The 23,901-nt window shown below is 36.0% G+C and overlaps 1 protein-coding gene and 1 pseudogene across 4 annotated transcripts in view; one reads left to right on the forward strand and one right to left on the reverse strand.

Annotated features, from left to right (window-relative positions):
• DSCAM (DS cell adhesion molecule) overlaps window positions 1-23,901 on the forward strand; it is an 829,709-nt gene that overhangs the window by 800,007 nt on the left and 5,801 nt on the right. The gene's annotated exons all lie outside the window — the stretch shown is intronic.
• Window positions 3,105-3,759, reverse strand: LOC130458854 (retinitis pigmentosa 9 protein-like; annotated as a pseudogene).

Below are 23,901 nucleotides of genomic sequence, written 5' to 3' on the forward strand. Positions count from 1 at the left end.
TGAATATTTACAAAAAATAAATTGCCTAGATTAACAGAATAAGAAATAGAATTCTTAAATAACCCCATATCAGAAAAAGAAATTGAACAGGCTATCAAAGAACTCCCTAAGAAAAAATCCCCAGGGCCTTATGGATTAACAAATGAATTCTATCAAACATTCAAAGAACAGTTAATGCCAATACTATAAAAACTATTTGACATAATAAGCAAAGAGGGAGTTCTACCAAATTCCTTTTATGACACAAATATGGTACTGATTCCAAAGTCAGACAGGTCAAAAGTGGAGAAAGAAAACTAGAGACCAATCTCCTTAATGAACATAGATGCAAAAATCTTAAATAGGATACTAGTAAAAAGACTCCAGCAAGTCATCATGCAGGTTATTTGCTATGATCAGGAGGGATTTATACCAGGAATGCAACAATGGTTCAATATCAGGAATACCATCCACATAATTGACCATATCAACAAGCAAACCAACAAAAATCACATGATTATCTCAATAGATGCAGAAAAAGCCTTTGACAAAATACAACATCCATTCCTATTAAAAACACTAGAAAGTATAGGAATAGAAGAGTCTTTCTTAAAAATAATAAACAGTATCTATCTAAAACCATCAGCAAACATCATCTGCAATGGGGATAAACTAGATGCATTCCCAATAAGATCAGGAGTGAAACAAGGATGCCCATTATCACCTCTACTATTTGACATTGTACTAGAAACACTAGCAGTAGCAATTAGAGAAGAAAAAGAACTTGAAGGTATTAAAATTGACAATGAAGAGACCAAGCTATCATTCTTTGTGGATGATATGATGGTCTACTTGAAGAATCCCAGAGAATCAACTAAAAAGCTAGTGGAAGTAATCAACAACTTTAGCAAAGTTGCAGGATACAAAATAGGCCCACATAAGTCATCAGCATTTCTATATATCTCCAACACATCTCAGCAGCATGAATTAGAAAGAGAAATTCCATTCAAAATCACTCTAGATAATATAAAATACTTGGGAATCTATCTGCCAAGACAATCAAGGGAACTATATAAGCACAACTACAAAACACTTTCCACACAACTAAAACTAGATCTGAGCAATTGGAAAAATATTAACTGCTCATGGGTAGGAAGAGCTAACATAATAAAAATGAACATCCTACCCAAACTTATTCATTTATTTATTTAGTGCCATACCCATTGAACTACCAAAAAACTTTTTACTGAATTAGGAAAAAAACATAACAAAGTTCATTTGGAAGAACAAAAGATGAGGGATATCCAGGTAAATCATGAAAAAAATGCAAAGGGAGATAGCCCTGCAGTGCCAGATCTCAAACTATACTATAAAGCAGTGATCATCAAAACCTTTTGGTACTGGCTAAGAGACAGAAAGGAGGATCAGTGAAATAGGCTTGTGGTAAGTGACCTCAGCAAGACAGTCTATGACAAACCCAAAGACCCCAGCTTTGGGGACAAAAATCCACTATTTGATAAAAACTGCTGGGAAAATTGGAAGACAGTGTGGGAGAGATTACGCTTGGATCAATACCTCACACCCTACACCAAGATAAACTCAGAATGGATAAATGACTTGAACATAAAGAAGGAAACTATAAGTAAATTATGTGAACACAGAATAGTATACATGTAAGACACTTTGGAAAGGAAAGATTTTAAAACCAAGCAAGACTTAGAAAGAGTCACAAAATATAAAATCAATAATTACATCAAATTAAAAAGGTTTTGTACACCCAAAACCAGTGCAACAAAAATTAGAAGGGAGGCAACAAATTAGGAAACAATCTTCATAACAAAAACCTCTGACAAAGGTCTAATTACTCAAATTTATAAAGAGTTAAACCAGTTGTACAAAAAATCAAGTCATTCTCCAATTGAAAAATGGGCAAGGAACATGAATAGGCATTTTTCAGTTAAAGAAATCAAAACTATTAATAAGTACATGAAAAAATGTTCTAAATCTCTTATAATCAGGGAGATGCAAATCAAAACAACTCTGAGGTATCACCTCACACCTAGCACATTGGCTAACATGACAACAATGGAAAGTAATGAATGCTGAAGGGGATGTGGCAAAGTTGGGACATTAATGCATTGCTGGTGGAGCTGAGAATTGATCCAACCATTCTGGAGGGCAATTTGGAACTATGCCCAAAGGGAGCTAAAAGACTGTCTGCTCTTTGACCCAGTCATAGCACTTCTGGGTTTGTGCCCCAAAGAGATCATAAGGAAAAAGACTTGTACAACAATATTCATAGCTGAGCTCTTTGTGGTGGCAAAAATTGGATATTGAGGGGATGCCCTTCAATTGGGGAATGGCTGAACAAATTGTGGTATATGTTAGAGATGGAAAACTATTGGGCTCAAAGGAATAATAAGGTGGAGGAATTCCATATGAACTGGAATGACTCCAGGAAGTGATGCAGAGCGAAAGGAGCAGAACCAGGAGAACATTGTACACAGAGACTGATACACTGTGGTACAATCAAATGTAATGGTCTTCTCCATTAGTGGCAATGCAGTGCTCCTGAACAACCTGGAGGGATCTATGAGAAAGAACACTATCCACATTCAGAGGACAAACTGTGGGAGTAAAAAACACTGAAGAAAAACAACTGCTTGATCCCATGGGTTGAGGGGACATGGCTGGGGATATAGACTCTAAATGAACATCCACGTGCAAACAACATGGAAATAGGTTCTGATCAAGGACACATATAAAGCTCCGTGGAATTGTGCATTGGCTATGGGAGGGGTGGGGGAAGAATAGAAAATTATTTTTGTAACCAAGGAATAATGTTTGAAATTGACCAAATAAAAAAAAATTTTAACCTAATAACAAACTATAGTACACAAGGAAGAGGAGGAGAAAAATCCAGCAGTGTTGCATATAAGAAGCAACATCATAGTCAATTCACCATTGGCAGCGAGGGCAAAATGCCATGGGGGGATGCTAACTATGGAAGTTTTTTGGTTCCTTTTTCTCTGTCAACTGCAGCCCTTCTGTGGCTACTTTTTCTTTACCTCTGACATTCAGCTATGATTCTGGAGTGACAAGGTGGATTCAAAGGAAATGACTTTTTAGTCAGAGTTTGAACTCTCGTTTGATTTAGAATCAACTTTTTTTTCCTTTTTCTTTCTTTTTTTTCTACTTTTTCCTTTTCTTCTGTTTCTCTTTTTCCTTCTTTCTCTTATGCTTCTCCTTACATTCTGAGGAGCTGGAACTAGTGCCATCTTCATCTGAGGTAGAATCTTCTAGTAGCTTCTTTAGCTGCTGTATCCTCACATCTCTTTCATGCCTTTTATCCTCTCCTATGATGTCACACATGGGATCTTCGTGTGCTACTCTGAATTGTTCTAATTTCTGATTACCTTTGATAAAAATGGGCATTCTTTGTCACCTGTTCTGTGTCCATACTGTTTACAGCGCCAACGTTGAATTGCTCTTCTTTCCCCGGGGCAGCCAGAGTCTTTTAGTTGGAGCATGAGCCAGAGATCCTCTGGCATGTTCCTTGCCTGGTACATCTGGGATGCAGTCTTCTGGCTTAGTCTCATCTTCCTTAATAAGTCCAGGAGGAGGTTTTTCATAAAAGGACTTGAGGTGCTACAGCTGCTTCTGTTGCGCATCCCGCCACTGCGGCTTCTGCTGCTGGCACCACTGCTGCACTAGCTCAGTGGCCTCCCGGCCCCCTTGGGTCCCTCCCCCCTGCACCCCCCTCCCAAGGCCCTCACTCATTTTTAATTGAATTCCATTTTTTGTTTTAGTGGCCAGAACAATAGACAGTTATGAGCTTTATGCTGCAGGGACTGCTGGAGTTGCAGGGTTCCTGGGGAGCAGGAGTATGTTGCCTCAGGTTTCAAGATCTTTTGTGTGTATGTTTGGTTTTTCCTGGGTCCTATTTAGTTATTCCCATTTTTATGGCCCTGGTCTGATTTCATCTCAATCCCCCCTATCAAGCCCCAGTGTGAGACTGACCTCAGGTTATGCCCACATACAGTTATGCCACTGCAACTTCGGAGTCTACTTTTCCCTGTGACAGCAATCAAGGACTCCATCATCCTAGGAACGTGGCAGCGAGAAAGGTCCCAGGACCTCAGCAACCACTCACTGGGGCACTCTCGTTTTTCACTCCTATCCAACTGCCACAGCCTGGGATAGTTCAGGGAGATTTCCGTGGTATCCACTCCTTTAGGGCCGAGCTTTGGACCAGGTCTCCAGGACCAAGCTCAGGGAAATTCCAGTGGTGTCCTTCAGGATACCAGCTCTGATAAGGTGAAGTTCTACCCTTGTGGGCTACCCTGTTGATTCTATGTTGTTTGCCTTTTACCTGCCCCCAGGGCTCATTTATGTCTTGCTCAATATGTTATTCTAATGTAAGTTTAAGTAGTCTATTTCCTCTTCTCTTACTTTGAACAATTAATATTTTATAAATATTCATCCATTTCAGTTAGATTTTCAGATTTATTGTTTATAATTTGGTAAAATAGCTCCCAATTATTCCTTTAAGTTCCTCTTCACTGGTATTGAATTCACTCTTTTCATTTTTATATAAGTAATTTGGTTTTCTTCTTTTTTAATACAATTAAACAATGGTTCATCTATTTTATTATTTTTTCTATAAAACCAGCACCTAGTTTTACATATTAGTTAAGTAGTTTTCTTATTTTCAATTTCTTAATCTTTCCTTTGATTTTCATTTCCAATTTGGTGTTGATGGGGATTTTTCATTTGTTGTTTTTCTCTAATTTTTAGTTGAATGCTCAGTTCTTTGGAATGCTTTTTTATGTAAATGTCTAGAGGTATATAATTTCCCCTTAATACTGTTTTAGATACTCCAATTAATTTTGGTTTATTTTCTCATTGTCATTCTCTTTAATGGAATTATTTGTTTCCATGATTTATTTTTTGTCTTGTTCTTTAAGATTAAATTGGCTTCCAAATAATTTTAATCTATTTTATTGGATATAATTTTATTGTATTATGACATAAAAATGATATATTTTACTGTTTTATGCATTATTTTGGAGGTTTCATGTCTATTTTTCTTTTTTTTTCTTTTTCTGATTTAGAATATTTTTCTGTGGTTACATAATTCATGATTCCCCCACCCCTTTCCTCCCCGCTCCTAAATCCAATAAGCAGTTCCACTGGGTTGTACATGTATCATTGGTCAAAACCTATTTCTGTTATTCATATTTGCAGCAGAGCAATTCTTTAACATCAAAATCCCAATCATATCCCTATTGCACTATGTGCTCAATTGCATATTTTTCTAAATCATTTCCATTTCCACAATTCTTTCTCTGAATGGGGAAGGTGCTCTTTTTCATAAATCCCTCAGTATTGTCCTGGATCATTGCATTGCTGCTGGTAGCAAAGTCAGTTACATTCAATTGGGCTACAATGTATCCATTTGTGTACAATGTTCTCCTGGTTCTGCTCCTTTCACTCTGCATCAGTTCCCAGAGGTCGTTCTAGTTCACATGGAATCCCTCCAGTTCATTATTCCTTTTAGAACAATAGTATTCCATCACCAACATATACCACAATTTATTGAGCCATTCACCAGTCAATGGACACCCACTCATTTTCCATTTTTTCGCTACTACAAAGAGCATAGCTATAAATATTTTTATGCAAGTATTTTTCCTTGTTATCTCTTGGGAGTACAAACCTAGCAATGCTATGAATGGATCAAAGGGCATGCAGTCTTTTAAAGCCCTTTGCGCATACTTCCAAGTTGCCCTCCAGAATCATTGGACCAATTCACAACTCCACCAGCAGTGTATTAGTGTCCCAATTTTCCAATGATGTTTATTACTCTTCTTTGCTGCCATATTGGTCAGTCCGCCAAGTCAGAGTTGTTTTAATTTGCATTTCTCTAATCAGGAGGGATTTATAACACTTTTTCATGTGCTTATTGATAGTTTTGATTTCATCATGTAAAAACTGATTCTTCATGTCCCTTGCCCATTTATCAGTTGGGGAATGGCTTGGTTTTTTGTAACTTTTACTTAGTTCCTTATATATTTGGGAAATTAAACTTTTGTCAGAGAGTTTTGTTATATAAATGTTCTCCCAGTTTGTTGCTTTCCTTCTAATTTTGTTTGCATTGGTTTTGTTTGTACAGACCCTTTTTAATTTGATATAATCAAAGTCATTCGTTTTACATTTTTCAATATTCTCTATCTCTTAATTGATCTTAAATTCCTTCCTTTCCAACAGATCTGACAGGTATACTATTCTATATTCACCTAATTTATGTATGATTTCACTCTTTATATTTAAGTCATTTACCCATTTTGAATTTATCTTGGTATAGGGTGTAAGATGTTGATCTGAATCTGATTTTTCCCATACTGTTTTACAATTTTCCCAGCAGTTTTTGTCAAATAGTGAGTTCTTGTCCCAAAAGCTGGAGTCTGGGTTTATCAAATACTAGTTTACTGAGGTCACTTACTCCTAGTCTATTCCATTGATCCACCCTTCTGTCTCTTAGCCAGTATAATACTGTTTTAATGACCACTGCTTTAAGATACAGTTTTGTCACAGTGTGTGGGGCCAGCCCTCCTGTGGAGACTGGGGGTCCTTGCAGGAGTGACAGCATCGGCATAATGAAGAAGATGGGAAACTGTTAACCTTTTAACCTGTAGTCAGGCATAGCAAAAACAACAACAACAAAAAAACTGCTCTGCCATGGCTCAGGCTTGACTTTATTTTTATAACTGCAGTGATTACACATGTCCTTGGCACACAATTTCATTTTTCAACATACATGCTTCCTTACAGATAATGGAGTAGGTCATACATTAACTTTTAACAAATTATTTAATTAACATTCTATGATTATCCTCCATGCTTTGTTTCTATAGATCCTAACAAGAAACATGAAGCTTTGCAAAAGATAGATGTTTTCTTATCATGGGAATAGCAAAGCTAAAGGTCACTTCCCATTAACCCATGAGTTGCTTAGACATGTCCAAGAGTGATTATTTTTTACTTTAATCAAAAACACAATCAATCAAACTTCTAAGGAGATAATCAGCACAACATTGTTTTCAAGTCAGCAGAGTCAGAAGGTAGAATCAACATAACCCAGTGTTAAGTATTTTTCCAATATCAGACTTTCATTTTCTAATGTTTCACTAAGGTTTCCAAGACATATTACCTTGCCTACAGAATTAACAAAACAGTTCCAGTGAGGTGGGGTGGAATGTACCAGCCTCTCCTTGAGAGGCAATTAATATACTGAATCAGGGAAGCTTGTCATCCCTGGCTAGTATGGGGTGGAGAATCTAAATACAGTTTTGTTAGGGGTTTTATACTTTAAAAGGGGGTCCCATCTATGATTCTTTATCTAAATGGGCACATAGGAATCCTTAGATTTAATTTTGTAAGAAGAATCTTTTGTCAATATTTTATGAGTTTAGAGTGGGACATCTATTTCAACCCTGCAGACATTTTGTTCTCATCTATGTTTTCCTGGGGCCAGGCAAGAATAATAATCATAACAATTCCAATAATAGGGGAAGTTAGTGAGAGAAGTCACATTGGGTGGGGGTGGGGGGTCTGAGTGGGTGTTTCCATCCTTACTAGGAGCTGCTTTGCAGTCCCTGGTTTCTACCTGTGATTGTGTCAAACAGTGTGGACTTGATGGCTCTGGTACTGCCAGGCCCCCATCCTTCACATTTTTTTCATTATTTCCCTTGAAATTCTTGATCGTTTGTTCTTCCAGATGAACTTTGTTAGGATTTTTTCCAATTCTATAAAAAAGTAATTTAGTAGTTTAATAGGTATTGCATTGAATAAGTAGATTAATTTGGATAGGATTGTTATTTTTATGATCTTAACTCATCCTGCCCAGGAGCAATTAATGTTTTTCCAATTATTTAGATCTGGTTTTAATTGTGTGAAAGGTGTTTTGTAGTTGTGTTCATATAATGCCTGTGTTTGTCTTGGCAGATAGATTCCTAAATAATTTATATTGTCTAGAGTGATTTTAAATGAAGTTTCTCTTTCTAACTCCTGCTGCTGAGCCGTGTTGGAAATATATAGAAATGCTGATGATTTATGTGGATTTATCACAAGATAAACACTGCCACTTTACTAAAGCTGTTAATTATTTCCACTAGTCTTTTGGTTGATTTTCTGGAGTTCTTTAAGTATACCATCATACCATCTGCAAAGAATGATAGTTTAGTTTCCTTGTTGGCTGCTTTAATCCCTTCAATTTCTTTTTCTTCTCTAATTACTATCACTAGCTATGTCAATTTTTCTGAAGGTGCTTTGTACAGCTGAAAACAAAAGATATATTCCTTTCTATTTCTATTCAGTTTTCTCCAAAATTCTATCATATCTAACTCTTCTAAAATTCTATTCATGTCCTTAACTTTGTTCTTTTTCATTTTATGATTAGATTTATCTAGTTCTGAAAGGAGAAAGTTGAAGCCCCTCACCCCCCAGTATAGTTTTGTTGTCTGGATACTATGTCTTTTGCTGCATATATATTTAGTATTTCATTGCCTATGGTACCTTTTAGCAAAATGTAGTTTCCCTGCTAATTTTTTTAATTAGGTCTCTTTTTGCTTCTGCTTTCTCTAAGATCATGATTGCTACCCTAGCTTTTTCTTACTTCAACTAAAGCATAATAGGTTCTGCTCCAGTCCCTTACTTTTATTTTTGGGATCTTTCAGTTTGAAGTGTATTCCTTGTAAACAGCACATTGTTGAATTCTGTTTTTTAAACCATTCTGCTGTCTATTTCTGTTTTATGGCTGAGTTTATCCCATTCACATTCATAGTTATGATTATTAATTGGGTATTTCTCTCCATTTTATTTTCCCCACTTATTCCCCACTTTGTCACTGTCTTTCTCTGTTTCTGTCTCTGCCTTTGTCTCCGTCTCTGTCTCTCTGTCTCTGTCTCTGTCTCTCTCTCTCTCTCTCTGTCTCTGTCTCTCTCTGTCTGTCTCTGTCTGTCTCTGTCTCTGTCTCTGTCTCTCTCTCTCTCTCTCTCTCTCTCTCTCTGTTTCACTCTTGCTTTATCCCCTGTCCCTGACAAAAAAATTACTTATATTACAAGGTAATTTAGATTTCTATATGCCTCTGAGTATGCATGTTATTCCCCTTTGAGCCAATTCCAATGAGAGAAAGGGTTAAGTAATCACATCTACTACAAAAACTCTTACTGTTGCTCTACTTTTATGTTTAATCTTTTCTCCATTGTACCTCTCCCTTCCCTTTTCTCCAATGGCATCCTTTTTTTCACATCTTAATTTTATTTTTTTTAGTTGTCATTCCATCTTATTCAGTTTATACCTGTACCCTCTATGTATATTCCTTCTAACTGCCCCAAAAACAATAAAATTCTTAGAAGTCAAATATCATCTTCCCATTTAGGAATGCAAACAATTGAATTTTATTGAATCCCATATGACTTCTCTTTTCTGTTTATCCTTTTATAATTATCTTGAATCTTATATTTAAAAGTCAAATTTTCTATTCAATTTTGTTCTTTTTAAAAAGAATGCTTAAAAGTTCTGTATTTCATTGTATATCCATTTTGTTCTGAGTAATTATACTCATTTTTTCTGGGTAAGTGGTTCTTTATTGTAATCCTAGTTCCTTTATCTTCTAGAATATCATATCCCAAAGGTCCTCCCAAAATCCTTTAATATAGAAGCTACTAAATCTTACTGTGACTTCATGGTATTTGGATTGTTTCTTTCTTGCTGCTTGCAATATTGTGTAATTGGAAACTCTGGAAACAGACTATAATAATCCTAAGAATTTTCATTTGGGGATCTCTTTAACAGGGTAATTGGAAAAAATTTCTATTTCTATTTTACCCCGTGGTTCTAAAATATAACAACAGTTTTCACTGATAATATCTTAGAAGACAGTGATTCATCTCTTTTTTTTACTAATGACTTTCAGGCAATCCAAAATTTCTTAAATTGGGCATTTTCAATCGGTTTTCCAGGTTAGTTTTTTTCTAAAAAGATGTTTTATTTTTTCTTTTTTTTATTCTTTTAATTTTGTTTTATTCATTCTTGATATCTCATGGAGTCATTAGCACTTGTCAAATTATTGCAATTATTTTCTTCATTGACACTTGTGCCTCTTTTTCCATTTAACCAATTCAACTTTTTAAGAGATTCTACTATTCAATGGATTTTTATGTCTCTTTTACTATTTTGGTCATTTCTGTTTTTTAACATGTAATTTTTCTTTAGTATTTGTTATGCCTCTTTTCCTAATCTGTTGATTCTTTTTTCATAATTTTATTGCATCACTATCATTCCTTTTCCCAATTTTTCCTCTACTTCTCTTAATAGATTTTTTGAATCCTTTTTAAGTTCTTCCCATTCTTGTTGGGATTGTATCCAATTCACATTTTTCTTTGAGAAGCTTGTAGTTGCTTTGATGTTGTTGACTTTTTCTGGATTTGTGTCTTAATATTTCCTGTCACCAGAGTAGCTTGTTATATTCAATTTCTTTTTGTTTGGTTGGGTTTTGTCCATTGTTGTAGCCTATTTTTAAATTTTTAACTCAGGACTAACGTTGGGTTCTGCTCTCAGGGTGGAGAGAGCACTGTCCCAAACATCAGGCTTTTCTTGATGTTTTCAATACTATCTCTGAGAATCTATAGATTTGGAGAGCCTCCAAGGTGGAATGATCTAGGGAGTCTTGTGGCACCCTGTTTTTCTGACTTTTCCTCTAGTCTTCATCCAGAAAGCTACCTAGTTACACGGTAGAAACCTGTGCTAAAACTTCTGACCCTAGAACTATGACCAGATACTCCTCTCTCCTGAAACCATAATTGATAGTGCTTCCCTCTATCTTGGGACTAAGACCAGTATCCCTACTACCCCATAAGTAATCATAATCACAAACATTTCTCTCTGTCAAACTTAGATAAGGGCCCCTGAACCATTCAGCCACACGTGCTCTTGTTCTTCTTAGCCCTTGAGCTACAACCTAGAATGGGCAATGTAACAATGTCCTAAACTGGTGTCACTAAAAGGTTTCCTACAATTTTCTTCTGACCATTTTTTCAACTCTGCTAACCACTGTCTGTTGGCTAAGAGCTCTAAAAACTCCTGATATAGTCATTAACATCACCTCCAGTGCCTGGCTTACTACTATACAAACTGCTGGTCTCTGGGCTCTACTACAGTGAGATAAATGATTTCCATTTTCCTCCCCAGTTGTCTTGGCCTGGAAAATTGTTTCATCTGACATTTTGTTTGTTCTGCTATTTCAAAATCTCATTTGAGGTATTATTTTGGAGATGTTTGGAGAGAAACTTGGGAGAGCTCAGAGAAGTAATTCTCTATTCTTAACATCTAGGGATTATACTTCTTGAAGCTCCTTCCTGTCTTAATTGTGTCTTAAATAGCTGAGGCAAGTCTGATCTTCATCAAACCATGTTAAGCTACCCCTCTAATTCCAGTCAGGATGTTTTTTCATTCCTCATAAATATATAAAAAGTGAAGAATTTTTTCAGACTTCATTTAATATACTACCAACTTATTGCCTCTATTTCCTGCCCCCTCCTATTATTAGATAATTTGGTATAGGAGTGATGGCTGAGATGAAGCCGATCACTTTCCACAAGATATTAATTCCCATATTTCTATTATTAGAAGACCTGAAACCTCTTCTCAAGACAGAATCCCTTTTCATAAGATATACGACATATGCATATATGTGTAATCATATTATACATTTACCTTAAGTCAGTACCATTTGGGATTTTGCCTCTAGTGTGCCTTTTACCCAAGATGGAAGCTAGAGAAATGCCAAGAATTAATTTTGAGGATCTCTCTACTAGAGAAAAAAGGTACCATTTCATATTAGGTATAATTGTTTTCCTTCAGATATATCCTAAATAAAAGCTAAAAGTTTTCAGCATGAGGTGACAAACAATGAGGAGAAAACAGATGTTAAAGTTTCCAATGAAGTGGACAGATCATCATGTCTCTGTCCTTTAAAAATATATAAAGCATCTCATATAACAAGCCAGGGATAGGAAGGTGATTCTTGTGCACAAACCTCCTCTATCCACTTCCTATTACTTATTTAGCATGTTTTTAAGCTGCAGTGTAAGGGTGAAGAGTGGAATACCAAAAAAGGTTTGTTACCATGCTGGAACATTAATATTAAATTAGAAAAAGTTACATCTAGCTCCAACTTGAAATTAAAGACATACTGGTAACTTATCCTTTGAGAGTTAAATGTTATTGGATCTTTCTTTCTTTTCTCCATTTCTGCTTCTCTGTGTCTGTGCGTTTCTGCCTGTCTCTCATTATACAAGAAAGAAATGTTCACCTATTCATTTTGATGTGTACATATGAAGCATCATCTGTTCATAGGTATCAGCTTCAACAGAAACAAAACTATTGACAAACAGAAGAAAGCTGTTGTGCACCCTTCTCACTCTTAAGAGTTACAACTATTTGTTCCATTTACGTATGCTGTGAAAGCAAATGCCAGATATTCTAGGGAAATCGAATAAGTTAAGATTGATTGCCCTTTGCCACCTCCAATACTCAGATAATGCTTTCTAAAGAAGGGGGAAAGCTTTAAAAGGAAAACTCCATGGGGAAAAATTGGATAAACTTTTTCTTAATAATAAGCTTATCCAATTTTTTATCTGATCTTTCATTTTTATAGTTTTTAAATCAGTTTTTAAAATATCCAGAAACTATATGACATTATATCCAAAGCTTTATTCCCATAGGTCCAGTGATGGATGTGCTGAAGCCAACTCAGACTACCTCGTGAGAGATTATTATTAAATTTTCACCTCAAAACTTGGAAAAATACTAAAAACCATGATTTAATTTTCTGTTTTATTGATTAATGGACTTAAGAAGGTGATGGAGAAAATGTTAATAACGTACTTTAATCTTAATAGTCAGTCACCTGAAAAAAAATTGGGGGAGAGCCAATTGTTAAATATTTAACTAGCACACCCCTACATAGACCCAAAACTCTACAAAAGAGCAGTGGGAGGCAGACTCCTATAATCTCTTTTGGGAGATCAAGTTTAATCATTATAACGTTTCAGCGTGTAATTTTAATTGTTTTGTAGTTATGGTTCTTTCTATTTACATTGTTGTGTATATTGCTTTCCTAACACTGCTTCCTTTTAATGTCAGCACTATCTTAATTCAAGTTTAATGTTGGAACAAAAGGAGGTAATCTAAAGATATTGAACAATTAACAAAAGGATATTTATTTCATTCTAACCCCAGAAAGTTTTTCAACATGAACGTCCAACTTTTCTGAATTCAGTCCTTTTTGTCTCTGTATGGATACAGATTTAGTCATCAGGACAGGCTATGGTAGAGCATAGAGACTCCTGTGGTCTTCAGGAATCTACTAAGTCCTCTCTCTATGTATATAGCCCTCCACATAGTTGGGACTCTTTATGTCTCTGATGGCCAGGAAGGTATATGAGGGAAACCCAGGCACATAGGTCCCCAGGACAGCTTTTCTCTGTTGGAGGTAGAGCCTATTTCCTTTTAGAGGAAGTTAATTCCTATTGGAGGAAGGGGCCTAAGCCTATAATCCTTTAGGAGTTTAGGGAAATCAGTTGCAATAAGAAATGCATGGATCAATCAAGTTCCAGAAGTGAATTTGCTTCCTCTTAGGGAAGGCTAATTCTTAAAATGGAAGACGAAAAGGAACCTTCCCCTACCTCAGGTTTTGGATGGGAAGAAAGAAACCATATCAAGGAAACAGTCCTTAAAAAAAATGCTAACCCTTGGTAGTAAATTCAAAATGGTGACCTTCTAGACAACCTTCCATTATTTTAGTGATTGTAGGACTAACCTCCTAAAATGGGCAGTACTAAAAGTAAAAGGGGGGAAATAGAAAAAATTACAGCTGCCTCCACCCTACCACCAAAGGGTCACCATAATTAGAGGGGGTGGGGGGAATGGAAGAATTTGAAATTTGAAGAAGAGCAAAGGCTGATATTTATTTTTTCCTTTAGGAGTTTCTTCCTCTTTTAGTTTCCATATCTTGGATAATGACAAATTATTACAGTTTATTGTAAGTCTTCTAATGTAAGGTGTAGGAGATAAACCAGAGCAACATGAGGAATAGCACAAATGATAAAACCATCAGTTCAGTCACAGATATCTTCCCCTTATGTGAGGTTCTGACAATGAGTTTGAGAAGCGACAGGAACATCAAAGGGGATCACAGCACAAGCACTTTTGACAGAGCCAACAAAGCCAACACATCAGCTTTACCTCTAGTAAAAGTATCGAAGAAGTCATAAGCCTTTTGCATGTACCAATGTCTAAGTTGATGCTAAATCTATCCCTTAACTGCTATCCACTCAATTTTCCCTGGTCCATGTGACAAAACTTTCCACTCTTTGTCATTATCCAAGGTTTTTCCTTCCCTTTCCAGTCATAAGTATGAATGAAGGGTGCAGGCTTTCTGTGTATGGAGCTAAAGAACATGGTTTTTGCCTGAGGTCACCTCTTGAGTCTCTATGGCTTCTACTGTGTGCTGCTCCTCTCTGCTCTCTCTTCCCAAGGTCCACACTCTTCAGCCTCCTGGGGTCTAAAGTCTAGCTTCTCTCAGGGATGAATCCCTGGTGTTCTTAGTCAACTACCAGGGAGCTAGGGATTGTCTCTAATTTGCTCTGATTCTTGTGTGCTGGCTCTGACTGGCACCATAGGAAAGGTTTGATCAGCTTGCATTTTGGTGGGAGCTATTTCACTCCCTTATAGTGTGGAAATGCCCAAATCCCATGTATCTCCAATGCTACTCCCTACTGTGGAGTCCTTTTGTTCATCTGAATTTGGGTTGGGTTTTTTGGACCTTTTGAAGTAGCCTCTATTGGTCAGTGGTAAAGAGATGAAGAGTCCTGCTTCTATGCAGCAGTCATCTTAACCCAGAAAAACTATTCTAATTCCTAAATCCATTCATTGATGGTAGAAAAACATATCTTTGACCATATGAACCTTTATTGGCAAGGTGGTATCTCTGACTTTTGTATGCTGTCCAGATTTTCTATAGCTTTCTTCTAAGAACTAGTCACCATCTGCAGTGATCTTTGAGTCTAAGAATACAAAATCTGACACTTCTTCTATTTCTTCTCCCTCTATTAGCCAGAAAGTGATGGAATCACTTGCCATCATTTTTTATATTAAGCTTGAAGTCAGCTTTTACACTCTTCTCTTTCACCCTGATCAAAGGGCTTCTTAATTCTTCTTCACTTTCTGCCACCAGTGATATTTCTTGTGGCAACTTTAATTCCAGATACTGATTCATCCAGCCCAACATTTCACGTAATGTATTCTACAGAAAAGTTTAAAAATAAGGTGACAATATACAGTCTTGCCATACTCCTTTTCCAATCTTAAGCCAATAATTTGTTCCATATTTGATTCTACCTGTTGTCTCTTCTGAAGTAAGATAATTTGGTACTCTCATCTTTTTGAGGACTTGCCACATTTTGTCATGATCAACAAAGTCAAAAACCAATTAGTCAATGAAGCAGAAGTAATTCTTTTTCTGGGCTTCTTGTCTTCTCCACATAATCCAACAAATGTTGGCAACTTGGTCTCTGCTTCTTCAAAAACCATCTTGTACATCTGATAATTCATGGTTCATATATTGCTGAAGGCTAGCTCACAGTTTAAATCTGGCTTATTATTCAGGAATGCATGGAAATCTTCTATCTTATTGAATGTCCATTCTGAAATGTCCAACGCTGAAAGAATATATTCAGTTTTTCTGGGTATGTGACTCTGGCTTGTAAACCCAGACCTTTCACCTTCCTGAATATCATATTCTATGCATTTCATTCCTTTAATGTAGATACCACTAAGTCCTGTGTGATCCTGTTTCTTTCTGACTGTTTGCAGTATTTTCCTCTTGGCTTTGTGGCTCTTGAATTTAGCTATTACATTCCTGGAAGTTAACATTTGAGGATTTCTTTCTTTCTGGAGGTGATCTGTGAATTCTTTCAATTTCAATTTTATTCTCTTTTTTGAAGATATCTGGAATTTTTCTTTGATAATGTCTTACATTATGATGTCCAAGATTTTTTCTTAATCATAACTTTCAGGCAATCCAACAATTTTCAAAATGTCTCTCCTGGAACTATTTTCTAGATTAATTGATTTTTCAATAAGATATTTCACATTTTACTCTGTTTTTTCATTCCTTTGATTTGGCATTATTGTTCCTTGATTTCTCATGAAACCATTAGTTTCTGGTTGGTCAGTTCAATTTTTAAGGCCTGATTTTTGCTCTGTCAGTTTTTATTTCTTCTTTTTCATTTGGACCATTTCTTCTTGCATTACTTTCATTTCTCTTCCATACTTTTCCTTTGCTTTTCTTAATTGGTTTTTGAAGTCTTTTTGAGCTCTTTCAGAATCTATGTCCAATCCTTATTTTTCTTTTGGACTTTGCATATGTTTCCTTTGCTTTCAGTGTCCTCTTCTGTGTCTTTACCTTACTTTTTGTCTCAATAAAATGTCTTTAAAGTTAGGTGCTTTGTTTTTGTTTGCCCAATTTTTTCTTACCTTTTTTGCAAGGAAGATCTGTTTTCTGGGAGGTTAGGTTACCTTCTTAAACTTCAGTTTTTTCTTGATCCTGCTCTTAGCTTTTTTTTTTTTTTGGTTTCTGCCAGTTTTAGTTCTTCTAAGGTGGTGTGATGGCCTGAGGGCTGAGAGCTCTGTGGGCCTCTTCCCACTACTGATTCAATTAACCCTTGAGATACTTATAGCTTAAAGACTTGCCTCAGATTTGGACATAAGCTTTTGATCTCACTCTGAACTTGATCAGATCACGGGCTGATCAAATTCTAGCCCCAGAATTAGGTGCAAGTTTTTGGTCTCACTGTGTACTTGATCCAATCAGAAACAGTTGATTTCCCTGTCCTGGACCTCTGCCCTGAGCCCCTGTCAAAAAGATCTAGACCCCTCCTTGGATCAATCAACTACCCCAAGTTGGGGTCTATATCCTTAGCACATGATCAGACTGGGACACCTGCCTTCATTGGAACTCACAAAGTCAGCCCACTTTAGCACAAACTGCCCTGGGTTGGGATTCTGTACTTCACCACACGTTTGAAACCTCAAGGGATTTGAGTTGGCTTGGAACTCTCTGCCCAGGCATGGTCTCAGTGTCTGAATGTTTGCTTGAACTTAAATTCCAAAGCTGGGACAGATGACATGAGGTGTGGTATGTAACTTGCTCTTGGCTTGCTTTTCACTCCTTGCTGACCATGCTTTCCTCTCAACCCAGTGCCCTAGATGTTCTCTACCTACCTTTTAAATCTTTCTTTACTTTTTTTTTAATTCTATTTAGTCAATTTAGAACATTATTCCTTGGTTACAAGAATCATTATTTCCCTCCCATCCCTCCCCCACCCTTGCCATAGTTGAAATGCAATTTCATTAGGTATTACTTGTGTCCTTGATCAGAACCCATTTCCATGTTGTTGGTGTTTACACTAGGATGTTCATTTAGAGTCTACATCCCCTACCATATATGCTTGACCCATGTATTCAAGCAGTTGTTTTTCTTCTGTGTTTCTTCTCCCACAGTTTTTCCTCTGAATGTTGATAGTGTTTTTTCTCATAGATCCCTCCAAATGTTTCAGAACACTGCATTGCCACTAATGGAGAAGTCCATTACATTCGATTATACCACAGTGTATCAGTCTCTATGTACAATGTTCTCCTGGTTCTGTTCCTCTCACTCTGCATCAATTCCTGGAGGTTGTTCCAGTCTCCATGGAATTCCTCCATTTTATTATTCCTTTGAGCACAATAGTATTCCATCACCAACAGATACCACAATGTGTTCAGCCATCCCCAATTGAAGGGCATCCCCTCATTTTCCAATTTTTGTCCACCACAAAGAGCACAGCTATGAATATTCTTGTTCAAGTCTTTTTCCTTATTATCCAGCAGTGATATGGCTGGATCAAAGGGCAGACAGTCTTTTAGCACCCTTTGGGCATAGTTCCAAATTGCCCTCCAGAATGGATGGATCAATTCACAACTCAACCAGAAATGTATTAAAGTCCCAACTTTGCAACATCCCCTTCAGCATTCATTACTTTCCTTTGCAGTCAAGTTAGCCAATGTGCTAATTATGAGGTGATACCCCAGAGTTGTTTTGATTTGCATCTCTCTGATTTTAAGAGATTTAGAGCACTTTTTCATGTGCTTATTAATAGTTTTGATTTCTTTAACTGAAAATTACCTATTCGTGTCCCTTGCCTATTTATCAATTGGATAATGGCTTGGTTTTTTGTACAACTGGTTTAGCTCTTTATAAATTTGAGTAATTAGACCTTGGTCAGAGGCTTTTGTTATGAAGATTGTTTCCCAGTTGCTTGCTTCCCTTCTAATTTTGGTTGCATTGATATTGTTTGTACAAAACCTTTTTAATTTGATGTAATCAAAATTATTGATTTTACATTTTGTGATTTTTTTCCTAGCTCTTGCTTGGTTTTAAAGTCTTTCCTCTCACAAAGATCGGACATGTATACTATTCTGTGTTCACCTAATTTGCTTATAGTTTCCTTCTTTATATTCAAGTCATTCACTCATTCTGAGTTTATCTTGGTGTCAGGTGTGAAATGTTGATCCAAACCTAATCTCTCCCATACTGTCTTCCAATTTTCCCAGTAGCTTTTATCAAATAGTGGATTTTTGTCCCCAAAACTGGGGTCTTTGGGTTTATCATAGACAGTCTTGCTGAGGTCATTTACCCCTAATCTATTCTACTGATCCTTCTTTCTGTCTCTCAGCCAGTCCCAAATTGTTTTGATAACCACTGCTTTATAGTATAGTTTGAGATCTGGGACTGCAAGGATTCCTTCCTTCGCAGTTTTTTTTTTTTTATGATTTCCCTGGATATCCTTGATCTTTTTTTTTTCCAAATGAACTTTGTTATTTTTTTCTAATTCAGTAAAAAAGTTTTTTGGTAGTTCAATATGGCACTAAATAAGTAAATTAGTTTGGGTAGGATTGTCATTTTTATTATGTTAGCTCATCCTACCCATATTTTTCCAAATATTTAGATATACTTTTAGTTGTGTGGAGAGTGTTTTGTAGTTGTGTCCATATAGTTCCTGTGTTTGTCTCAGCAAATAGATTCCTAAGTATTTTATTTTGTCTAGGGTGATTCTAAATGGAATTTCTCTTTCTAATTCTTGCTGTGGAGATGTGTTGGAAATATGTAGAAATGCTGATGGCTTATGTGGGTTTATTTTGCATCCTAAAACTTTACTAAAGTTGTTGATTATTTTGACTAGTTTTTCAGTTGATTTTTGTAGGTTTCCTTGTTAATATGGTCAATTGCCCACAAGGTATTCCCTCTTGACTAGAGATTTTGCCTGCCCAGAGATTCCAGTCACTACTGGAGGCTCAGTACTATGGATGGGGAAGGGGTCCTAGGACCTTCCTTCTTCTTTCCCCTTAAACCTGAATGTTCTCAAATTCAGGTTTTTGGGGGGTGTACCTTTTATGTTGAGTCCAGCAGGAGGGTTCCTTAGCTCTGTCCTGTTTTTAGATTTGGCTTTCAGTCCCCTAGGAGCATTTGGTTTTTAATTGATGAGGACAGGTTTTCAGAGGTCTGAACTTTCTTTGCCTGTACGCCACCATCTTCAAGTCTTTCTTTTTTTGAAAGTTGTTTCTGTCTGTCTCCTTGTTGTTGCTTTCACTCCTGTATTCTTTTTGTGACATTTTAATAATGATTTGAGGGGATTCTGATGGTGACCTTGAGCCATTCTACCTTGCTCTGCCATTTTGTCTGTGGTCCCTGGAAGAAACTCCTCCTTATAAAATCTTGAAATGAACATTTTTTCAGTATGTCTAGTTTGACTTTGTCCCCCAGTGTAGACATCACCATTAGTTGCTGTTCCAGGAACACCACTAGAGCAACAATGAGAAATCTCTAGCTCACAGTTTAAGTACAATCTTGCTGATGTGTGATATAAGTGCCCTTGTTTAGAATTCCAAACATTATTTGCCTTCTGTAGGATTAGTGCATAAATTGGTCTTTTCAGATTCAGTTTTCACTATAGGGTTTTACAAATTTGCTGCCATATTGAGTACAGTACTTTATCAGTTAGCATTTTAAACAGTTCAGTTAGAATTCTGTCACCTCCATTAGCCTTATGTTTTGCAATGCATCCTAAAGCCCACTTGGCTTTTTTCTCCAGGATATATGCCTTGAGACCAGTAACCACACCATTGTGGTTGTTCAGATCTTTCTTGCATACTTCTACAAATTCTTGCCAGCTCTTCTTAATCTCCTTTGCTTTTATTAAGACCTTACCATTTTTGGTTGTGATAATCTTCCTCAAAAACAATGGAATAATGCTAAATTCCATCCAAAGCAGGGCTGAAAAATTTGCCTTCAAGCCTCTACAGATCCATCTCAGTTAAATACATATATGATTAGAAGAGAGCAAATACAAAAGTTAACTCCAAACACAGCTTGCCTAAAAAAATCATATTTTTTCCTGCCATATGCTCATACTCATGCCTACGATTGTTCATTGATATACTACAATTTTCTGAAGTGACCAAAAAAGTCAGAGACCTGCCTGAGATCACCAAATTCCTCTTCAAACAACTTTAAAATAATGCCTCAAAATTTAGATCTGGAGAAGCAGAACTCACAAAAGAATGGGTTGAAATTATTTTCTAGCCAAATGCAACTTAGAAAGTTGTCAGGGAAAGTCTGTTGCACCAGGGTGAGAGTAGAGCACAGTCTAGAGCATATAAATCCCTAGCAAGCCGGCAATAGCTGTTGGGGACAGCTTTGGGAGTTCTTAACCTATACATGGTAAGGGGTCAAATGATAGATAGAAAAAGAGTACAAGGGTCCCTTTGCTGATACTATTTGCAGGACTCTGTTGCACTGTCCATAAATGAATATGCATTGAAGTCCTAGTTTGCAGTCTCAGGATAGGAAACAGCACTAGCACATTAGAGCTTGTAGGGAGAAGTGATCTTAGTCATACTTCCAGGGTAGAAAAGCATGCTTGAGGTCCTTCACAGACCAGAGATAAGGCCAAGACAGCAGGGAACACTTGGATCATACCACCTTGAAAGAAATGAAAATTTACAGATTCCCAGAGGTAGAAAACAGCTGCACAAAAAAACTTTAAAATTTGGGGCAGTGCCTCCTCCATCCTGGAAACAGAGCCTAGTTTGAAAATAAAGTCAAAAATCAAGAAATAGGTGAGAAAATGAGCAAAATTAAAAAATAAACATAACATAAAAAGTTACTTTGGTGACAGAAAGGATCAAAATGCAAACCCAAAAGATAAAGTCAAAACAGCTATATCCAAATATTAAAGAAAAAGTGAATTTGTCTCAGGTCCAAAAAGAATTCCTAGAAGAGCTCAAAAGAGAGTTTATAAATCAAATTAGAGAAGTAAGGTAAAATTGGGAAAGAAAATTAGAGTTTTTGTAAAATAAAATGGCAGGGGGTAGTAAACAGTTTGGTAAAGAAGGTACAAAATAATACTGAAGAAAATAGCACCTTAGGAAGAGAATAGGCCAAATGGTATAAGAGGTATAAAAATCCACTGAAGAATTCTTTTTTTTTTTAATAAAATGTATTTACACATTTCTAAGGCCTCTTTTCTCCTCCCCACATTGTTGAAGGCATAGAAGACAGACAGACAGACAAACAAATAGATAGATAGATAGATAGATAGATAGATAGATAGATAGATAGACAGACAGACAGACAGACAGACAGACAGACAGACAGACAGATAGATAGATAGATAGATAGATAGATAGATAGATAGATGATATAGATGTATGTATATATGTATATATAAATTATGTCTTTCATGTTTTCATTTTTCAGTTTACTTCTGGAGGTAACAGTCACAAGTTATTCTTCAATTATTAAATCTGTAGATTTGTAAAACATTTTTTTGGTTCTACTCATTTATTATTATTATTGTTATTTATTATTATTATTATTATTATTATCACTCTATTCATTATCCCAGGTTGTTCTTTCCAAGTTTTTTTAATAACTTGCTTATTGTTTCTTATGGTGCAGTAGTATTATATCAAAATCATATACTGCAATTCATTTAATCATTCCGCAATTGATAGGCATTTCTTTAATTTTTAGACCCTTGCTACCATAAAGAGAGTTTCCATAAATATTTTGGAACATATAGGTTCTTTTCCTTTTTTTCTGGTCTTCTTGGAAAACAGACCCAGGATTGGTATTGCTGGCTCTAAAGTTATACAGAGTTTTATTACCCTCTGGGTATATTTCCAAATTGCCCCCAAAGATATTTGGGTCAGTTCACAGCTCTAAAAATAGATAATTTAGGCTTTGTGTCCTCATTTTTCCACAACCCTTCCAAATGAGAAATTCTGACAAAGTAGAATTGGCTCAATGGGAAAAGATATACAAAAATTCACTGACGGGAAGAACTTCTTAAAATGCAGAATTAGCCACATTGAAAGAAATATACACAAATTCAATGAAGAAAATAACTCCTCAAAAGTAGAAATGACCAAATGAGAAATGATACACAAAAATTTGCAAAAGAAAATAATTTCTTAAAAATTTGAATTGGAAAAAAAGAAGTTAATGACTCCATGAGGCATGAAGAAACATTTAAGCAAAATCAAAAGAATGAAAAAGTAGAAGAAAATGTGAAACATCTTTTTTGAAAAAACAATTGACCTGGAAAATAGATCAAGGAGATAAAATTTCAGAATTATTGGACTACTTGAAATACATGACCAAAAAAGAGCCTAGCCATCTTCTTTCAAGAAATTAACAAGAAAAACTGCCCTGGTATTCTAGAACTAATGGGTAAAATGGAAATTGAAAAAAAATTCACCAATAATTTAACAGGAGAAATTCCAAAATTTTTTTTTGTGCCCACAAGATAAAATAGGATATTCTGAAAAACAGAGGAAATCTAAATTCCTTAACCAACAAAACTGAACACAACTCTCAGTGAAAATAAAAGACTGATTTTTAGCAGTACAGTAAACTTTGTATCATTCCACAAAAAGAAAACAAAGCTGAAAATATATTTGTGTTTCTAGTTCAACAATGAAAAAAGAAATTTAAGAAAAGTTAAGAAGACCTTATGAAATTAAATGACCAAGCAATATAATATTATGATTGTCTTGAATTTGTGCCTGTCCTGATTATCCACAGAGGTAAGAATTGAAATGTATGTTAGGATCTAGAATCATTCTCTTACCTGGAAGGCTATAAAGGAACAAGACAAGGCTTCTTGCCTTTAGAACTCTTATTGGAATAAGTACAACTCCAAAATCAGCATCCTCTTAGTTTAAATATAGTGCTGGGACAAAATAAGCAGCTTGCAAGATCAATGAACATTTAACAAAAGAGTTTTTTGCCTTTGTCCTAACATAGTTATAATATTTCACTTAGCTTCTCTGGATGCACCCCCTCCCAATGCATCTAGTTATCAAATAATAGTGACTTGTTAGTCACTTACTCAAGAAATCACAAAGTCTAAAAGGTTATGACTATATGCAGCTGGGGCCTTTTTTATGTCCCTAGCCCAAGAAGCTTCAAAATGGGAACTAGAGCCAGTAAGATTGAATTAGGAAACCACCCAGAGGGCAATAAAAGCTATGCCAAGGGAATCAAGGAAGCATCATGATGAATATGCCAGTCCTATCACAAAATACCAGCTTGTTGCAAAGTTCTAATAACCTTCTTAATTATCTGTTACTATTTGAATGAGTAGATAGTTCTCCTGTCATGGAGAATTCCTTTTATCTTTTTTTTCCCTATGGAGGGGGAAAGAGGAAAACAAACAAAAACAAAACAAAAATGTTGGAGAACAAAAGTCA

The sequence above is a fragment of the Monodelphis domestica genome, chromosome 4, assembly GCF_027887165.1.
Source record: "Monodelphis domestica isolate mMonDom1 chromosome 4, mMonDom1.pri, whole genome shotgun sequence".
NCBI lineage: Eukaryota > Metazoa > Chordata > Mammalia > Didelphimorphia > Didelphidae > Monodelphis > Monodelphis domestica.